We start from the raw sequence: 17,827 nt of genomic DNA on the forward strand, positions 1-17,827 counted from the left end.
GCAGAGAAATAAGGACATCAACGAAGCGGGTCAACTACTTCAGGGAGACCAAAAATGAATGAGAAGATCCATTAGGATGTCGTAACCAAATCTTTCCCCTTGCTCTACCCCTTAAATCTCGGGACGAGATTTCTTGTAGTGGAGGAGAATTGTAACGCCCGGATAATTAGGCTACAGTAATCCCATGTTAATGATGCCATGTCACCACGGTTACTGTTGTTAATCTCGCGTTAGTTCGAAACCGGTTCGAGTCCAAATAAAAAATCAAACAACCAATAAAAGTTTTCAAAAGTGAAAACTAAAATGTTGTAAATGTGTTAAATAAATCCTGGGTAATAGTGGCGAAGAAAACTAAATTTAATAAAATGATTAAGTGTTCAAAATAATTAAAACTATAGGTTAAATAATAAAATAAATGCCTTTTGAATTTTATAAAATATTAAAACTATTTTAGTTGGGGTAAGAATTAATGTGGCAGTAGTTTATTTAAAAGTACCAATTTAGGTGTTAGTGCTAATTTTTACTAAAACTAAAATAAAATAGGAAAGAATAAATAAAAATAAAGGAAAAAAACAAATTAAAAAAACAAACAAACCCCCTGGCCCACTGGGCCACGGCCCAGCAGGCCACCAGCCCACCAGCTGCGCCTAACCCCCCACTCCCCATCGAACCCTAGCCCGGTCACCCCACTCCCCCGCACAATCCCCACCTCTCCCCTCGTCTCCCTCACCCGCCGCCACCACACACACAAAGCCCACACAGGAGAGGAGCTCCTCGCCTCGATCCCCATGGCTGCCGGCGACCGCCTTGGGCCTTCGCGCCCCTGGTCCTCTTCTCCGCCGCTAGCTCGGCTCCAGGGCCTCCCACGCGACCCCGCACGCATGCTCGTCCCCGCGCCCAACCGCCTTCCAGCGCCTCCGCCCGACCCCGCGCCGCCGTGAACCCCATGGCCACCGGCCTCCCTGAGCAGGCCGACACTTTGAGGGGCTGCCCCTCGACCTCCTCGACCTCCATGCCAACGCCAGCGAGCAGGAGCATCACCAAGACGGCACCTCGCCGCCCATCTTCGTCCTCCTCCACGACCGGAGCTGCTCCACCTCGTCGCGCCGACCCCAACTCCTCCCCGAGCCGCTGCAATTCCTCGTCTGGCCCCCTGTGAGCCGCCACCTCCCCTCCTCCCTTTCTCTGCTCACCGCGCGTCGCCGTCGTGCCCCGCCCCTGCCTCGCCGACGCGCCCGGCCGCGCTGTGTTTGCGCCCGTGGCCACGCCCGGCTGTGCTAGGGCCGTGCCTCGCCACGTCGGGTCGCGCACCGTCCATGGTCGCCGCGCCCTCGCTTCCCCCAGGCCGCGCCCACGCGCGAGCACCTCGCGCCCGTGGCCTCGCCCCGCCGCACTCCCTGCCGGCGAGTGCGCGCCCATGCGCCCGTTGCCCGCTCCAGCACCCGAACCCGACGAACCCGCTAGGCCCCCCGGGGCCAATGACAGGCAGGCCCCACCCCCTGGAACTTTAAAAAAAAGAGAGAAAAAAAAGAATAAATATAATAGTAAAAATAATAATTAATTAATTAAGATAATTAATTAACTTAGTTAAACCTGCTAGTTAATCTAGTTAACAATGTTAATTAGCCTTAATTATCTGATTAGGTAAACAGTCAATAACAGGTGGGTCCCGCATGTCAGTTTGACCCAGTCAACGCCCTGTTGACTGCTGACGTCATGTTGACGTCATGATGACGTCAGCATGCACTGTTCTGGATAATGTTGTATTAAATTAATTAAATAAATGCAAAAATTAATTTAAATCTTTTAAAATTCATATAAAATAAACCGTAGCTCGGATGAAAATACTTTGTACATGAAAGTTGCTCAGAACGACGAGACGAATCCAGATAGGCAGCCCGTTCGTCCACCACGCGTCCCTAGCATAGTGAACCTGTAACATTTCACCACCGGTTCATTTGTCCGAAAACGCGAAACACCGGGAATACCTTCCCGGATGTTTCCCCCGTTCGTCGGTATCACCTACTACCGCGTTAGGGCACACCTAGCACCGCGTATTGTCATGTTATGCTTTGTGTTGCTTTGATTGCTCTGTTATTTATTGTGTTCCCCCTTCGTTACTTCTTTCCGGTAGACCCCGAGACTACCGGCGACCCCCAGTTCGACTACGGAGTTGACGACCCCTCCTACTTGCCAGAGCAACCAGGCAAGCCCCCCCTTGATCACCAGATATCGCCTATTCTTCTCTCTACTGCTTGCATTAGAGTAGTGCAGCATGTTACTGCTTTCGTTAATCCTATTCTGCTGCATAGTCTGTCATTGTTGCTACAGTTGTTACCCTTACCTGCCATCCTACTGCTTAGTATAGGATGCTAGTGTTCCATCAGTGGCCCTACACTCTTGTCCGTCTACCATGCTATACTACTGGGCCGTGATCACTTCGGGAGGTGATCACGGGTATATACTATATACTTTATATACATGACACATGTGGTGACTAAAGTCGGGTAGGCTCGTTGAGTACCCGCAAGTGATTCTGATGAGGGGGCTGAAAGGACAGGTGGCTCCATCCCGGTAGAGGTGGGCCTGGGTTCCTGACGGCCCCTGACTGTTACTTTATGGCGGAGCGACAGGGCAGGTTGAGACCACCTAGGAGAGAGGTGGGCCTGGCCCTGGTCGGCGTTCGCGGATACTTAACACGCTTAACGAGATCTTGGTATTTGATATGAGTCTGGCCATTTGGTCTATACGCACTAACCAACTACGCGGGAACAGTTATGGGCACTCGACGTCGTGGTATCAGCCGAAGCTCTTTTTGACGTCAGCGACTGAGTGGCGCGCGCCGCATTGGACCGTAAGCTCGCACTTGTATTAAGGGGGCTAGGTCTGCTTCCGGCCGCGTATGCAACGTGCAGGTGTGCAATGGGCGATGGGCCCAGACCCCTGCGCGCATAGGGTTTAGACCGGCGTGCTGACCTCTCTGTTGAGCCTAGGTGGGGCTGCGACGTGTTGATCTTCTGAGGCCGGGCATGACCCAGAAAAGTGTGTCCGGCCAAATGGGATCGAGCGTGTTGGGTTATGTGGTGCACCCCTGCAGGGAAGTTTATCTATTCGAATAGCCGTGTCCCTCGGTAAAAGGACGACCCAGAGTTGTACCTTGACCTTATGACAACTAGAACTGGATACTTAATAAAACACACCCTTCCAAGTGCCAGATATAACCCGGTGATCGCTCTCTAACAGGGCGACGAGGAGGGGATCGCCGGGTAGGATTATGCTATGTGATGCTACTTGGTGAACTTACCATCTACTCTCTTCTACATGCTGCAAGATGGAGGTGGCCAGAAGCGTAGTCTTCGATAGGATTAGCTATCCCCCTCTTATTCTGGCATTCTGCAGTTCAGTGCACTGATATGTCCCTTTACACATATACCCATGCATATGTAGTGTAGCTCCTTGCTTGCGAGTACTTTGGATGAGTACTCACGGTTGCTTTTCTCCCTCTTTCCCCCTTTCTATACCTGGTTGTCGCAACCAGATGCTGGAGTCCAGGAGCTAGAGATCCCGAGGATGATTCTACATGGAGTTCGGCTTCGAGGAGTAGTTAGGAGGTCCCAGGCAGGAGGCCTTGCCTTTTCGATCGTTGCTACTTTTGTGCTAGCCTTCTTAAGGCAAACTTGTTTAACTTATGTCTGTACTCAGATATTGTTGCTTCCGCTGACTCGTCTATGATCGAGCACTTATATTTGAGCCCTCAAGCCCCCTGGCTTGTATTATGATGCTTGTATGACTTATTTATGTTTTAGAGTTGTGTTGTGATATTTTCCCGTGAGTCCCTGATCTTGATCGTACACGTTTGCGTGCATGATTAGTGTATGGTCAAATCAGGGGAGTCACAGCGAAGACCGATAACAACACAGACGATTGCTGCTAACAATCCGTGTGTGTTGTGAGCAAACGATTGCTGGTATACAATTGTGAGTGATTGATGAAAACATCACCGACGGGTTCCATTGTTTAGTCCGTGCGCGATGTGATTTTCTTTGTCCGCACAACATCTACGCTCTGTCTACAGTGCATCAACATATATACTTAAAAAGACAACATTGCATAACCAAATTAAGCATACAATTACACAAGTGACTACACACATAACATTTCCACACACCAAAGTAAGCAATTACATGCATACTAAACTAGGAGCCGCTCGGAGCGCCATTGGAGCCTCACATGATACCCTCGAAGAATTTATCATGGTGGGTGTGCTTCTTGCAATGATGGGGCGCGATTGAAAGGTTGAAGACACACAAGGGTTAAATGGCCGTTGTAATAAATGGGGGCCGGCCAGCCTGTAATCGTCACGTCTTGTCACGGTGTTCATAGCGGAGGATTCCAGTGCACGCTTGACAACACCACACCGCATGCGTGGGCTCGAAGTGGCGCCAAATGTATCGTCGGTGAGCCTGTTCCCGCGCTACCGCGCAAGCTTCCCGCCCGGCTAGTTTGGCCAGGCGTCAGCTAGGAGAGGGACAAATCATGGGCGTTTATTGGCAAAAAGATTTGTAAAAACGAAGTGTGTGGAATGACTTCGGTCATAAGTTTACCCGTGGGTGATGAGGTCAAAGTTACACAGAAGGGTGATGATGGACACTCGAGTGCGATAATTAATTCTGCGCTCTACATGGCACACGGTGGAAGAAACCAACTGTGTGCAATAATGTCGAAGATCGCTGTCGAGTTAGCTATATAGATCGTGTGCTGTGAGATCGACAAGCTAAATAAATTCGAGAATGGTTAATAAAATCTAAGACCATTGCATATAAGGTCAAAATAGTGCTACCAATATACGAGTCTCATACGATGCCATTTCAACGGTTGTACCACAAAAGCTCGAAATATTACAAGGTTCAAATTCCAGAGTTATATGGCTCAAATTTGAAGATTACAAGGTTCAAACTGATATTAGAAATGAAATTCAGCTCATTAGCTGCAAACGCTCGCGCTGATCTGTTGAACATGGATATCAGAGAGGTTCAAACTAATATTACCACTTCTAAGTCTGGTTTCGAAACCTCACAATTTTTGCAAAGGGGTCAGCCACTGAGAAGTCATGTATGGGGTTGACACGATGACTTCTGATTACTCTGTCATATGAAGTTCCAAAATGAAATCAGCATTTTTGGAGCCTATTCCATTCTGCCGCAGGCGCTGACGCTGATCAACAAACTGCTCATTTTTGTGAAATAAATGTAGGGCAAACCTCATTTCCTTCAGCACCCTTGCTCAGAGAATAAAGAACCTGGCGAATATAATCTCCGGTAAGGTCCCTCGGTAGGAGTTCAAAGTAATTTCCGAGAGATGCAGATCTAGGCATTTGATGTGATTGTTATACTGTATCACATTATCCACCACTGGGCCTAATTGTATCTTCAAAAGAAGAAAACGTGTTAGTGCCTACATGCAGTTTTGAACATTACTACAGGCCTATTTGGTTTGCAGGATTTGTAAAATGCACTAACATGCCATCTTCGATCTGACATGATTAACGTGGGCATTTGATTACATTCTACAAAAATGTAGCCTTCTTCACAAGAGGTTGGAGTGGATGAAAAGTTCCCTAAGAAAACTAGTACAGATGAATCCAAAGGAGAAATGCTTATTGATTGTAACCATATGGATCAAGCAACCAATATGGGGGGGCATGTATGTGCTAAAATCCTCCAAAAGAATCCTTCAGAAATCGTAGTACATTGTCATTGTAAACTTGGAAAAAGGTGTCACAAATTGAACTCCCTTATGGTTAACATTTAACAGGAAAGGAACATCACCTCGATATATAGCTTCTCCAGGCACGGAAAGCATCTCAGGAAACTGAAAACTTGCTCCAGGTTGGGGCTGATAGATTCAAGTGCCAAGACCTTCACTGTGCATAGTTTCGGGGTCAAGCTTGTCGGAATCATTTTCTGAATGACAGACGAACAAACATCTTCAAAATTAGAAATAATGTTAATTTGTAGAAGGAGAGGTAGAAGGCGACTATTGTACCTGAACGGGTGTGGATCCAATAACAAGTTTGGAGTATTTGTCAGACGAGTAGCCCACCACTGTCAATTTCGGCGCATAGATGACATTGATTCTTGTTGGACCTTCTTGATCAACTACAAGTAATCTCTCAAGTGCAGGTGTGTCCTCAATGACCATACCGTGGTACACATCTTGTGATGTCTTCCTGCCGCACCAGCAACACACATAAATAGTCCGGAGAGTCATGGAGGTGATGTGGAAGGTACTCAACCCATTGAACGCCTGAAGACAAAGGTACTCGAGTGCAGTAAAGCCACGGAGCAGGTGCTCCATGTCACCGTTTGAGAGGCAGACGGCGACGAGCTCGAGGTGCTTCAGTCGTGGTAGAATAAGAGCGGGCGCGTCATTAGGGGATGGCAGTTCCTGAACTTGGCAATGCGCAGCGTGGACGCGAGGTGGAGTGCGGACGTTGGCAGCGACCGCATATGCCCATCATCAAAAGTTTGCTCCTCGAGCCGATATAGGGCGGGGGATCGGAAACAGTCATCAAGCTTGGCTCGGTCCTTGTCGTTGGAATGGAACTTGCCCATTCTAAGGCCTCTGGTTGGGCCAAGGTGACTGCCGAGGATCTTGGAGAACGCATCCAAGCTTTTGCGATAGCCATGGCAGAGCTCATGGGCTGGACTTCCATAGGGGCGCCACCGCCGGGAAAGGACGGTTGTCCGCGCCCCATATTTGATTGGGAGGTGAGAGATGATGACTGTCAACATATCATCGCGGAGGCTGCTGATGAAGTCTAGGCCTGCTGGAATCGCTTGCGGTTCTATCTCGCCCCGCCTCCGCTTGTTGGAAGCCCCGTTCTCCACCTCCGGAGTCTCCTTGTCAGCGGCACTTTCTGATAGAAATGGGAGTACAGGGAATATTTAGTTAAAATAGGGCAATAGAAAAGTGTATTGGTAACTAGAAGTTATTAGGTAGGAATACAGTAAGAAAAGGGAATAACAGTTGGTTGCTTAAATACTACACAATTCATTTGATATTGCTGGGTAAGTCAACATGCAGATAGTTGAAAAGAAAACCTACTTCGAACAAAGTCTGGATGGATGATATCATACAGGAAGTTACCATATATCTCATGACCAGGCCCTTTTATGTGCAGTGCAATTCCAGTGCTAGCTTGCAGTTCATAAAACTTAGCAATTTCTCTCCAAAGGCCAGTGCCAAAATAGGGGTCACCACGTTCATCAAGTCTTACAGTAGCAACGATTGTAAATCCATGGTTTGTCTGCAGTATGACATCCCTGCAGTCTTGATTTACGTAAAGGGAAAGATTGTGCACTACAGATTCTATTGCATAGCAAGGGACGCGCTAGAGAAAATGGTAGGATTGTTAAAGAAAATATGGTAACATGCAAATATGGGCCCAAATTGAAAGAACTGTTCAGCAGACGAAATTGAAGGACAAAAATTTATAATTAAACAGATAGGGTAAACATGATGTCATGGAAATATGAGAGTAATCGAAAGAACAATGCATCATTAATTTGCCTAATATAGAAAGAAGAGGGGAAAATCCCTTTCACGTATATGGTGCATGTGGCACCTTTTATCCAAATGTAGTATATTTAGGATGGCCTACTCATGGGGATCGATAGCCGCCGTTCCAGGTCCTAATACGCCTATTATGCATTCCCGCATAAAGCTCCCTCAGGATTTGCCTCTTGTACCTCCTCTGCACATCTTCATCCTCGCTGTCCACATCGTCAGACAACACCTATAAAAATAGTAAAACAAATTTGGCATCAAATCAATGATTACATGCCGTGAAGTAGGATTAGGAATTTATGGCTATTTATTTATACATATCCAGAGATTATGGTTCAATTTTTAAGCACAGTCGTCTATTTACAAACCAATCTTGAAGAAAATAATGGCACAAACATATGTAGGTCATTCAAAATCAATTGTCAAGTCCTGGCTAGGAATTATTAGCACGAACACTAACCCTAGTCGGATTACTAGCAGAAATCATTTGTACAGATGAAACAACTAATCACTTATCACTTGTACCATTCAAACAATCAATACACTACACGGATCTAACGAAACTTACTCAGATTTCATGTGTAACATCCCAAATTTTCAATTTGGATGTTATACATAGGTCATCATACGCATATCATACTTTATTTGCATTTTGTTTGTGATCCTAGAAATCCTAAGCAACTCAAAGACCCACGGAGAGAGTTGGGGATTTCATTTATTTTCATATTTGAATTTTTTCAAATTTGAAAAGAGGATCATTTTGGTTTTAATATTTTCTCTTCGAATATTTCAAATATCAAAATAAAAGAGAGAAGATAATATGACTTCTTCAAAAATAAAGGAATATTGGAGGAAAATTTTTAAATTCAAATAAATATTTTAGTTGGATTTTATTCGAGATTTTATTTGAATTAGAAAAATATGCATTTCTCAAAATTGCGTTTTTACCCCAGAAAAATGTTCACTTTGTTCTAAATACTTTATTTAGACGGTGAAAATTGTTTTTGGCATTTGTAGATTTTTTTCTATTTCATTAGGATTTTTGTTTTGGCGGAATTTATTTAAAAAAATCCCGGATCGACTGGGCTGAAGCCCAGCCGGCCCACTCCCGCGCGCCGCCGCCTTCCCCACTGCCATGCCGCGCACGGACGCCGAGGGGAGTCCGAGCCGGACTCCTCCCCGGGCCGGCCCCCTTCCCAAGCCAGCGCCGCCCCCTCCCCCTTAAAAGTCGCCGCCCCCGCCGCCTCTCCTCCCACCCCGAGCCATAGCCCCGCAGCCGCAGCCGCTAAGCCGTACCGCCGCCGCCTGCCGCCGCCCGCCCCGCTGCACCGCGCCGCCGCCGCGGCCCCGCCGCCTCACCGTTGCCGCGCCGCCGCCAGATCGCATTGCCGCCGCCGGTTTTTCTCAGAAAACCGGTAAAAACCGCCACCGGCGCCATTTTTTTCGGTTCTAGGTCTAGATCGGTTTTATTTTTAGGGTTAGGGTTTTTCGGTTTTCTCGGTTTTTCCGATCGACTCTATTTAGCGGATGTTCGCCCGAATGCCTCTATTCGTGAACTCGTTCGTTCGTTCGTCTCTGATAACGAACGTTCGTTCGTTAGTCTTTTTCTTCTTATTTTATTTTTTGGCCAGGGACCTATCCACGATTATTTTTATCACAGATTAGCCCCTGTCTTCAAACCCTCGCAACTTTTTAACCGTTCATCCAAATCCAGTGAAACCAACGCCAAAATCTTCGTCTCAAACCCCGCTTTCCAGTTAACCAACTTAAACATGATTTTGAAAATTTAAAATTTGGTTTCAAGAAAATTTGAATTCGAATTTCTTTTGATCGTAGTTTCAGTTCCGCAGCTCCGATTCGAGTGATTCTTTTTGCATATCGAAGCACTTCAGTTGAATTTTCAGTTTGGACTTTCTCATATGAGTTTTACCCTTGCATCTATGCTTGAGTGCTTATGTATGCTATTGTTTGTTTGCGACAGAATTTCCGGAGTGCGAAGCGTGCTACTACGAGTCTCTAGGGTTTGCAGATCGTCAGCAAGGCAAGTAACACTTTGATCATACCCCTTTATTACCTAGTTTTTATGCATTAGTTCCCATCCTCAAACATTGCATGAGTAGGATCTGACTAACATGTGGGTTTGGGAAGTAGATGATGAGGTAGAACCTACTGTCCTTATATCAAACCCTGGGAGTTACTTTTACGTTATGCTTAAACTGCTATGCTATGCTCGTAGACGTGGATTGGTTGAGTGTATTCATGACAGATGTGAGAGTTGTTAATTAATGGTTAACTTAAGGTGGCTACTTTAATACACATTTGGGTGGATTGGTTGAGGCACCCTAGAGCACCCAGTGATTGTCTGGGCACCTGGAGCAATCCAGCGCTGTCCTGGGATATCCCGGAGTACCCGTGTGATCATCCTATGGTTCGCCACCCAGGCTCAAAGGGATCATAAGATTATTCATACTAGAAACTTCCGTGTGCAGCCACAAGCCATTATGGGCTTTGGAATAGTTGAGTAAGTTGTGGGAATCCTTTCCATGATGGGCTAGCAGATGTAGGGGATTGTAGGTGTACCGGCCTATCTATCGGTTAAGGGGACCTCTTCGGAAAGACTGTGTCTCGGTCATCCGTTTGCCAAACACCATGTAGTGCGAGAAATACAACGGAGGAGATCAAGTCTTGTGGGGAAAAGTGTGCAAACCTCTGCAGAGTGTACAAACTAATCATGGTTAGCCGTGTCCCCGGTTATGGACATCTTGAGTATCTGGTTCTTGAATTATTGATTTCATCTCATCACTCTTAATTTAATTTGCTGGGTTATTAATACTGTTTAATTGGGATTGAGTTGGAGGAACGTTCTTAATGTTTATCAACCAACTTTGTAGTTAAATAAAATATATTCCTTTGCAGTAGGGAAAATTGGCTTTTTGCAAAAACATGGTAATGATAGAGCCTCCACCAGCCATATATGCATGTAGTGTTAGCATTTATCTTGTTCATTGCTCTAGAGTGTTATTTTGCCAGCATATTCCGTTCGCTGACCCGTTCCGTGCTGCAAGATAATTTTGCAGACTTTTCAGACGAAGAGTAAGGTGCGCTAGGTCGTTGTCGTGCACTCAGCTATGCCGTTGGAGTTGACGGGCTCATTTACCTTTGATGCTTCCGCGGTTATCCTATTTAGATGGCCTTAAGCCATATTATTGTAATAAGTTCTCTTTTGAGACATTTCGATGTAATAAGTGTGTGATTGCACTCTGTTATAAATCCTTCCAGTCCCGTGTGTGTCAGCATTACCCATCCAGGGATGACACTTATGCACAGAGATTTGATCGTTTGAGGTCGGATCGCTACAAGATGGTATCAGAGCACATGTTGATTGTAGGACGCGACCACTAAGATAAGCCATAGGTCACTCTTCTCTACTCATTTCTGACTCCTCTCCATTTTCCACTCTATAGATGGCGGACCCAAGGAACAAGTTTGCTCAACCGGATGAAGACACACCTTTTGGAAGATACTTGAAGGAAGTCACTAGGTACCTGAACATCGGAATACCAAGTTTCACCGGGACCTACACCGCCACCTTATCAGAAGAGGAGTGTTGCATGATTCGAGTTCATGTTACAGGAAGGACATTCACGCCAGTTACTGAGCCCATAGAGTTTTCCTTTGATGCACCAACCTGGAGTCTAGGAAAGAGCATGGCAGCCCACATCGCCATGGGACACATCGGCGAAGTTTATCACAAGGATCTTAAGGACACCATCTAACAGATATGTGGGCGCCGAGATGAGCAATGGGAGATGATCAGCACCAGGAGGGACAAGTCCATTGCAGGTTTCATCCAGGAGTTAAACTAGCACATTCGCCGCTAGGAGAACCAAATGTTCGCAAGCATGATAGATCTGAAGAAGGTGATGACCAGGAACATGGAGCTTGAAGAGGAACTCAAGTCTACACGCGATGGATATGAGGAGGAAATCGTAGTGCTACTGGAGAAGAATGAAGACCTGACGAAGAAGCTAGGAGTATTCATGGGAGACCCCGCGCCAGGAGGAGATGACAACCATCCCGAGGACTACATCATCATCGACGACACCGACTCCGACCCCCACAGTAGTGATGATGACTACGAAGATGAAGCTGGAGCGGATATCATGGAGTCTTCCACCGATCAAAATTTCTAGATGACCACCATATTAGCAGTAGTATTCCCCCATGTATATATTAGTAGTCTGAGTATTTTGTAACGGTAGTTTAGATTGATTGTATGCCCTTGTTTGAATTTGACTGGTGTGATATGATTGTGTTTGTCTCATGTGCATATGGGTAGTGTCTTGTCCTTAGACCTCATTCTATTCTAATCTCTCCCCTCTAAAACCCATCAGATGCCTCCGCCAGTAAGTCAATTCTGCTCACCACCCCGGAGGGAAAAAGGATCAAGTATGTGTCACAGCATGCGCCGAAGAGGACCCAAGTTAATTCCCTCTCAGGAGTTGTTCAGGAGGAAGAGCCTGTAGTGAAGGATTACCCGGATGTATTTCCAGAGGAGCTACCAGGCATGCCGCCGGATCGAGACATAGAATTTTTGATAGAACTGTTGCCAGACACCGGACCAATATCAAAGAGACCATGCCGGATGCCCGCAAATGATTTGGAGGAAATTAAGAAGCAAATTGAGGAGTTATTGGAGAAAGGTTACATTCGACCAAGTTCGTTACCATGGGGAGCCCCAGTGCTCTTGGTTGAGAAGAAGGATGGATCTTTGAGAATGGTTGTTGATTATCATGCATTGAATGAAGTGACGATCAAGAACAAGTACCCACTACCGATGATCAATGATTTGTTTGACCAGCTGCAAGGAGCTAAAGTATTTTCCAAGATCGATCTGCGATCAGGATACCACCAGTTGAAGATCCGAGAGCATGATATACCTAAGACAGCTTTCACCACAAGGTACGAGCTATATGAGTACACGATCATGTCATTTGGATTGACAAATGCCCCTACCTATTTCATGAGTATGATGAATAGAGTGTTCATGCAGTTTTTGGATAAGTTTGTAGTGGTGTTCATTGATGATATTTTGGTATACTCGAAGAATGAAGAGGATCACAAGGAGCATTTGCGATTAGTTCTCGAGAAGCTCAGGGAACATCAGTTATATGCCAAGTTCAGCAAATGTGAGTTTTGGTTGAAGGAAGTTGGATTTCTTGGACATGTTATATCAGGAGAAGGTATAGCAGTAGATCCTACCAAAGTTCAGTCAGTCACTGAGTGGTTGGCACCCACCTCAGTTGGAGAGATCCGCAGTTTCCTAGGAATCGCGGGATATTACCGGAGATTCATTGAGAATTTTCCCAAGATTGCGAAGCCCATGACGGAGTTGTTGAAGAAGGACACCAAGTTCAAGTGGACCGAAGAATGTGAGGCCAGTTTTCAGGAGTTGAAGAAACGTTTGGTTACAACCCCAGTGCTGATTCTTCCTGATATACACAAGGATTTCCAAGTGTATTGCGATGCTTCTCGCTTAGGACTTGGAGGTGTACTTATGCAGGACGGAAGAGTTGTTTCATATGCCTCACGTCAGCTTCGACCGCATGAGTTGAATTATGCCACGCATGATTTGGAGTTAGCAGCCATAGTGCATGTGCTCAAGACCTGGAGACATTTTCTTATTGGAAACCATTGTGATGTGTACACGGATCATAAGAGTTTGAAGTACATTTTCACGCAGAAGGAGCTGAATCTCAGGCAAAGGAGATGGTTAGAGCTTATAAAGGATTATGATATGAGGCTACACTATCATCCAGGAAAGGCCAATGTAGTAGCAGAAGCTTTGAGCCGGAAAAGCTATGTCAATACCCTCATGCGCGGAGGATTACCAAAGGAGTTGGCCGAAGATCTCTGGGAGCTTCGTTTGGAGATAGTTCCTAGAGGTTTTGTTGCAGCAATGGAGGTTCCGTCAACATTATTGGGAAAGATTCGAGAAGCTCAGAAGGATGACAAGGAAGTTGTTGAGATAAAGGAGAATATGAGCAAAGGAAAAGCCAAAGGTTTTTGAGAGGATGAGCTTGAAACCTTATGGTTTGAGGACCGTGTATATGTACCCAATAATGCAGAGATCAGGAAGTCAATACTTCAAGAAGCTCGTGACTCGCCATACTCAATTCACCCCGAAAACACCAAGATGTACTTGGATTTGATGGAGCATTTCTGGTGGCCTGGTATGAAGAAGGATATTGCCGAGTATGTAGCCATATGTGATGTATGTCAGAGAGTGAAGGCAGAACACCAGAAGCCAGCAGGATTACTGTAGCCTATGCCAATACCTGAATGGAAGTGGGATAAGCTTGGCATGGATTTCATCACCGGATTGCCCAGGACCCGATCGGGATATGATTCTATCTGGGTAGTAGTGGACAGTTTGACCAAAGTGGCTCACTTTATCCCAGTGAAAACCACCTATACGAGTGCGAAGTTGGCCAAGATATATATGACCAGGATCGTATGTCTGCATGGAGTTCCGAGGACCATCGTATCAGATAGAGGAACACAGTTTACTTCGAAGTTTTGGCATCAGTTGCACCAGACTTTGGGTACCAGACTAGAGTTTAGTACATCCTTTCATCCGCAGACAGATGAATAGACCGAGAGAGTCAACCAGATTCTGGAGGATATGTTGAGAGCTTGTGCGCTAGATTATGGATCTAGTTGGGATGATAATTTACCTTACGCAGAGTTCTCATATAACAACAGTTATCAGGCTAGTCTGAAGATGGCACCTTTCGAAGGTTGGTATGGAAGAAGGTGCAGGACACCGTTAATGTGGGATGAGGTTGGAGACCGCCAGTTGTTTGGACCAGATTTGATTAAAGAGTCTGAAGAGAAGGTTAAGTTGATTCGCGACAGGCTAAAAGTAAGTCAGTCCAGGCAGAAGAGTTATGCAGACTCAAAACGCAAGGAGGTAGTCTATGAGATCGGAGACAGAGCATATCTTCGTGTGTCACCTCTACGAGGAGTTAAACGATTTGGAGTTAAGGGAAAGTTAGCCCCGAGATTTGTAGGACCATACCGAGTTCTGGAACGTATGGGAGAAGTGGCCTACAAGTTGGAGTTACCCGAAGGATTGTCAGGAGTTCATGATGTGTTTCACGTTTCCCAGTTGAAGAAGTGCCATGCAGAGATTGCCGATATTCCTCTGAGAGATACAGTGCCCCTGGAAGCAATTCAGTTGGATAGTGACTTTGTCGGAGTAAATGGCCACGGGTAGCCTAACCGACTGCCCCTGGTTCTTCTGAAAAATTATCAGGCCTTTGGGCCTCCAAGCACTCCAAGCATTGGACCACCTCCCCTGGCCGGCTACCCCCGAAGCCGACTCACGGGAGGCGGCCCAGCCTCAGCAACCTCCCCCCCCCAGGATATCCGCGGGGTGGCCGACTCCAGGAAGCTGGCCTCGAAGAGCGCCGACTCCAAGAAGCCGGCCGAGACCACAACCACCAAAGCTACACCCACATAACAGTGACAAGACGGGGTGTGGCCACAGTGCGGCCCACTACCCCCGAAGCCCGAGGCAGGCATGGCCATAGGAGGCCGTACGGGACGGCCGTCTCCCGTTCGGCTCGGCACTGTAGCCATGCTAGCCTCAACGTCATCCACGACAGACTCCCGTATGGCCCACGGGCGGCGGGTCCCCTCGGCCAGAGAGAAGCGCGGAGGCGGCCCGGCCTCCCCCAGTCGGCCAAGGGCATAGCCGGCCCCCAGAAGCCGGCTACCCCCTCCCTCGAAGCATGCGCCCCATTAAGGAGACAAGACGAGGTAAGGCTACAGTGAGGACCCTCAAGGCGGCCCACTGTAGCCACGATTACCTCAACAACGCCCTCGTCATCAGGGGCGAGGCTACAGTAAGCAGCCGCCGACAAGATCCTATGCGGTGGGGCCTGCCTGTCGACCAAGAGGCCGGCAGCCGGCAGGACCCACTAGCCGGCGGGCCCCAACAACCGGCGGAGAAGCCGACGAGCGTAGACACTGATGGCTGGGACCAGAGCCCAGCCGGATTACAATTGTACCCCCGGGGGGTAGGCCTATATAAACCCCCCGGAGCACCCATGCAAAGGGTTGGCTTCTGAGCATAGCACACACACCATAGAGAGAGAGAAGTGAGAGCTAGCCTTGTTCTTCTTCTCCCTTGAACCCAACAGCTCTAGGAGCGATTGTAGCTACTTTTACTGATCTAGTGATCATGCGGAGACCCCGCAGAGCAGGACTAGGGGTGTTATCTCCTCGGAGAGCCCCGAACCTGGGTAAGATCCGCCGGCGTGCATGTCTTCGCCTCATCCCGTTTCCAGGCACCAGCGACGTCTTATTGGCACCCACAATGATAAGCCACCCGTTGGCATATGTCGCACCAACCACCCGACAGACTTAACCTACGAGGAGAAGCCCGTCAAGATTCTCGAGTTTGCCAGCCGAGTTACACGCAGCAAGGTTATCAAGTTTTGCAAAGTTCAGTGGAGCCACCATACCGAGGACGAAGCCACCTGGGAACAAGAGGAAGACCTACGGAAAGACCACCCGCACCTATTTTCTAGCCAACCCGAATCTCGAGGGCGAGATTCATCTTAAGGGGGTAGGTTTGTAACATCCATAATTTTCAATTTGGATGTTATACATAGGTCATCATACGCATATCATATTTTATTTGCATTTTGTTTGTGATCCTAGAAATCTTAAGCAACTCAAGGACCCACGGAGAGAGTTGAGGATTTCATTTATTTTCATATTTGAATTTTCTCAAATTTGAAAAGAGGATCATTTTGTTTTAATATTGTTCTCTCCGAATAATTCAAATATCAAAATAAAAGAGAGAAGATAATATGACTTCTTCAAAAAGAAAGGAATATTGGAGGAAATTTTTTAAAATCAAATAAATATTTTAGTTGGAATTTATTCGAGATTTTATTTGAATTAGAAAATATGCATTTTTCAAAATTGCATTTTTAGGCCAGAAAAATGTTCACTTTGTTCTAAATATTTTATTTAGATGGTGAAAATTGTTTTTGGCATTTTTAGATTTTTATTTTATTTTATTAGGATTTTTGTTTCGGCGGAATTTATTTAAAAAAAATCTCGGACCGACTGGGCCGAAGCCCAGCCGGCCCACTCCCGCGCGCCGCCGCCTTCCCCGCCGCCGTGCCGCGCAGGGATGCCGAGGGGAGTCCGAGCCGAACTCCTTCCCAGGCCGGCCCCCTCCCCAAGCCAGCGCCGCCCCCGCCGCCTCTCCTCCCACCCCAAGCCGCAGCCCCGCAGCCGCAGCCGCCGGGCCGGGCCGCCGCTTGCCGCCGCCTGCGCCGCTGCACCGCGCCGCCGCCGAGCCGCGCCGCCACCGCCTGCCGCCGCCCACGCCGCTGCACTGCGCCGCCGCCGCAGCCCCGCCGCCTTGCCATTGCCGCGCCGCCGCCGCCGGTTTTTCTCAGAGAACCGGTAAAAACCGCCGCCGCCGCTGTTTTTTTCGGTTTTAGATCTAGATCGGTTTTATTTTTAGGGTTAGGGTTTTCTCGGTTTTTCCGATCGACTCTATTTAGCGGACGTTCGCCCGAACGCCTCTGTTCGCGAACGCGTTCGTTCGTTCGTCTCTGATAACGAACGTCCGTTCGTTAGTCTTTTTCTTTTTATTTTATTTTTCGGCCAGGGACCTATCCGCAATTATTTTTATCACAGATTAGCCCCTGATCTTCAAACCCTCGCAACTTTGTAACCGTTCGTCCAAATCCAGTGAAACCAACGCCAAAATCTTCGCCTTGAACCCCGCTTTCCAGTTAACCAACTTGAACATGATTTTGACAATTTAAAATTTGGTTTCAAGCAGATTTGAATTCTAATTTCTTTTGATCGTAGTTTCAGTTCCGCAGCTCCGATTCGAGTGATTCGTTTTGCATATCGAAGCACTTCAGTTGAATTTTCAGTTTGGACTTTCTCATCTGAGTTTTACCCATGCATCTATGCTTGAGTGCTTATGTATGCTATTGTTTGTTTGCGACAGAATTTCCGGAGTGCGAAGCGTGCTACTACGAGTCTCTAGGGTTTGCAGATCGTCAGCAAGGCAAGTAACACTTTGATCATACCCCTTTATTACCCAGTTTTTATGCATTAGTTCCCATCCTCAAACATTGCATGAGTAGGATCTGATTAACATGTGGGTTTGGGAAGTAGATGATGAGGTAGAACCTACTGTCCTTATATCAAACGCTGG

The sequence above is a fragment of the Triticum aestivum genome, chromosome 7D, assembly GCF_018294505.1.
Source record: "Triticum aestivum cultivar Chinese Spring chromosome 7D, IWGSC CS RefSeq v2.1, whole genome shotgun sequence".
Lineage (NCBI taxonomy): Eukaryota > Viridiplantae > Streptophyta > Magnoliopsida > Poales > Poaceae > Triticum > Triticum aestivum.